Source organism: Podarcis melisellensis (genome assembly GCF_964234715.1).
Source record: "Podarcis melisellensis genome assembly, chromosome: 13".
NCBI classification, from domain to species: Eukaryota; Metazoa; Chordata; class Lepidosauria; order Squamata; family Lacertidae; genus Podarcis; species Podarcis melisellensis.
Genome location: NC_138545.1, coordinates 34,710,079 through 34,714,023, shown reverse-complemented (window position 1 = coordinate 34,714,023; position 3,945 = coordinate 34,710,079). Strand labels below are relative to the sequence as shown.

At 46.6% G+C, this 3,945-nt stretch overlaps 1 long non-coding RNA gene across 1 annotated transcript; it reads right to left on the bottom strand.

Annotated features, from left to right (window-relative positions):
- Nucleotides 1–2,223: 2,223 nt before the first annotated feature.
- On the bottom strand, nt 2,224–3,945 carry LOC309354388. The gene is made up of 2 exons (XR_014162237.1): nt 3,517–3,945; nt 2,224–3,288 (listed from the first exon to the last, which is right to left on the bottom strand). It is a non-coding gene; the product is annotated as an uncharacterized lncRNA (long non-coding RNA).

Below are 3,945 nucleotides of genomic sequence, written 5' to 3'. Positions count from 1 at the left end.
CGCTTGGCTTAAGGCTCTCTCTCTCGCTCTCTCTGGGCTTTCTCCACCTCAAAATCTCTTGTCTCTGGGTCTCCCCTTCCTTCAGCCTAGAGATAAGGGCTCACTATGCAGTTAGGAAATCCATTGAAGGAAGGGTGGGTGGATGGCAGGATACTTTAAATATTTCTGATTGCCTTTTTGGAAAGCAAAAGCGAAATACTTTTGCATTTGCTAAACCCACGCATCTCGTTTCGCTCGGGCTGGTTCTCAGTAGCGCTCTTAGCCCATGGGGAAATTCTGTCGCTACCAAAGCATTTTGACTGCTCACGGGTGTTGAATATAGCTCTTCTCCCCTTCCCTTAACAAACACCCTTTTAAAAAAAATTACATTTCCAGATCCTACTCCATCTAACAGGGTGTCAGAATTGTCTTTAATTGTTTATCTAAATTGGGGGGCTGGGGCTGTGATCCAACAACAACCGAAGGACTATAGCTCCATCCCCACTCCCTGACTTTGGCTGAGCACATCGGGAACAAAAAGGGAAAGCACTTTTGCTGCAGCAGCCTATGAATGGTGTTTTCTACTCTCCCCTTCCTTCCCTGGCAAGACAACCTCTTCAAGGAGTACAGCATTCCTGCTGCTCAGAAAAGGCTGGTGTCTAAAATGAAGGGGGAACGAACAGGATCGGAAGGCCTGTAGGTTGCAATGAATAGCAAAACAAGCAAAGAGTCCAGAACTGAATGGGTTGGAAGAAGAAGCCAGTCAGGGACGGTGTGCACTTGAGTTACAGAGTGGGCGAATGAGAACAAGCAAAGATATATTTGAGGTGCCATTTTTCTCTAAGGGTACATCATCCTGGTAAAGCACCCAAGTTGTGCTCCCGTTGCACGTTTTGGCTCTTGCTGGCCTGGGTTTCACCTTTGGGCATTTTCCCATCCCTGCACAGCTCTTTTCCTTACAGATTCAGGCTGGGTTTTTTCTATTCCCCATATGCTGAATTTGTCAGTTTGCAGCAGCCACGTCCTCCCAAATGGATGGCGGATTGGGGGCAGGGTTGCGGAGTAGAAACGCATTGTTTGGCAAGGTGGGAAATCCACGTGGAGTTGGGTCTTGTGCTACAAATGCATCATTTTAAAGAAAAAGGTGGCCCTTTCTGCTACATCTATATGATGTTTTTTGTACCCACTTACCCACTAATGCGCCGGCTCCCTCAGCCAATAAAGCGAGATGAGTGCCGCAACCCCAGAGTCGGCCACGACTGGACCTAATGGTCAGGGGTCCCTTTACTTTTTTACCCACTAATGAATTCCCCCAAAGAACCCTGGGCATGGTAATTTGATAAGGGTGTTGAGCATTCTCTCTTCGATATCCATGGATGCCTTTGCAGAACTGCAGTCCCCTAGGAACATGAGCATTTATGCAGAGTGGGGGATGTCCCTCCCACAGATGAACCATAATCTCCCATTCTCTAGCCTTCATTTTTTTTAAAAAGAGCAAGTATTTAGCATTTGTAGAACCTGAGATACGGGGCAAAAATGTACAGCTACTATTCTTACTTTTTTTGGTGAGAACCGAGCCTGCTTCTTCTACCCCTGGAAAAATTGCTTGAGAACCCCATGCCTGGGAAGAAATCACATCCATTCAATCAATAGCTACAAAGACTTTAGCAATGGGGGAAACAGGTACTGGACAAAGTTTGGGAAAAGGGACCGTGCAAAACATTTAATCCGAACAAAGCCTGTATCTTTCTAAGTGAGATACATGCCGCTGCCGCAGAAATCCCAAGGGTGTGCTTAATGTAAACAATAAGTGCTGATCCATGAGATTATACGTGGGTCATATGGTCCTATATGGATTGTGTGTCCTGCCTTTGTGTGCAATGATCATCAATGGATTGCTTCGAGAGATGCTTCTGTGAGTGCAACCCAAGACCTGCCAGATTCTTCTCTATTTATGATATTTCTATTGCAGCCTTAAATTTCCCTCTCCCATGCTGCTTTCTCTGAAACCAGCAAGATGTTCCTGTCCTCACGCTAGCCGCCTGCTCATCCACCGCAGATTGCACAACCAACCCATTTGTCAGTCAGTCATGCTTTGCCTTCGCCTGCTCCTTAATTCTGTTTCCTCTGCAAACCTGCTTTGTTGTCAACAACTCCCTCCCTTTCCTCCACTGGTCTGTCAATGCTTGTTGGAACTTAAAAGCCATGGAAACTCTTTTTGTAAGCGTGCAAAAAAAGAAACAATTAGCAAACAAATTTGGATTTATTTTGTCTTGTGTAGACTTCAGCAATAGCTGCATGCTCTGTGACTACATTTCCAAGTGTCCAAAATTCCCTGTAGCCTGTTAATTTTGTTTTTTGTTTTGTCCTGCAATGTTGAATGTATGAATCTCTCTACTTGAGACCCAGGCAAGCATATTGAGGAGAGGGGGATATCCTTCCCTTCTGTGGAGTTGCCCTTTCTGTCCTAAACCAATCTCCCTATACAGTGGAACCTTGGTTCTCAAATGGCTTAGTTGATGAACAAATTGGCTCCTGAACGTCGAAACTCTGGAAGTAAGTGTTCCGGTTTTTTAACGTTTTTCAGAAGCCGAAAGTCTGACGCAGCTTCCGGTTGAGTGCAGGAAGCTCCTGCAGCCAATTGGAAGCCATGTCTTGGTTTTCAAACATTTCGGGTGTTGAACAGATTTCCAAAATGGATTAAGTTTGAGACCCAAGGTACCTCTGTATCTGTTGGCCTGTGGGGTGAAGCCACTACTAGTTTGCAATGCATGGTTTTATAAGCCATCTTTTCGACTGTGCACCTCCCTCTTAATGTGCTTCCCTCCCTTCTCCAAGAAGAAAAGAACTGAAGACCAGAGAAAATGGAACCATTCTCAGGCAGCCACGAACCATCCTTGCCAGGACTGCAACTCCCAACAGTCCTCACCACCTTGGCTGCGTTGCCTGAAGCTGATGGGACCTGGAGCCCAACATCACCTGTCTTAGCCCGGCACACGTTACTGTTTACTCTGGCTCCAGTGTGCTCCCACTGCTAGTGTACACATGCTGTTAGCCACACAAGTCACTTGTATCCTGTAGTTTCTTGAGAAATACTGCTGTTTGGTGGCATTTCCCCTCAAACTGGTTCGCATCCCATTTGAAAACATAAGCTACGTCCACTTCACCGTGAAGCTGAGGTGTGTACATTTGGGACTGTCATCGCACATGCTCAGACGTCAAGATTCATGAGAGTTGTTGGGGGGTTGCATGGGGGGAACAAACAGGTAACATGCAGCTAGTGAAGACCATTGACACACACACCCCTGGCTGTGTACAGTGGTACCTTGGGTTAAGTACTTAATTCATTCTGGAGGTCCGTTCTTAACCTGAAACTGTTCTTAACCTGAAGCACCACTTTAGCTAATGGGGCCTCCTGCTGCTGCCGCGCCGCCAGAGCACGATTTCTGTTCTCATCCTGAAGCAAAGTTCTTAACCTGAAGCACTATTTCTGGGTTAGCGGAGTCTGTAACCTGAAGCATATGTAACCCGAGGTACCACTGTACACACAATGTGCAAATATAGCTTGAGATGGGGAGGAGGAGGAAGAAACAACCTCACTGTGTTTGAAGCCACTGATGCGCACATAACCTTAACCAGCATCTTAAGCCACTTCTATATTTCCAGCCCTTCAGTTCCTCTCTTCATTCTCAGGCCCACAGCTTCCTTTTAATGGCATTGGTGGTTAAGTCATACATATTTTTGTCTCGTCACGTCGACAGATATTCATCCCTGTCCACAACGCCTTTTTAACCACAGCGCGTGCGAAAAGCACATTTGCTAGGCCCTTCACAGCCCAGACCCTTAGAACCAGCTCCCCCTCCTGTGAAGGCCTAGGACTACACAACATGGTACCCTTCAGATGTTGCTCAACTGCATCTCCCAGCATCCTTGCCCCAGAACCTGGCCTACCCATGAGGCAAGCTG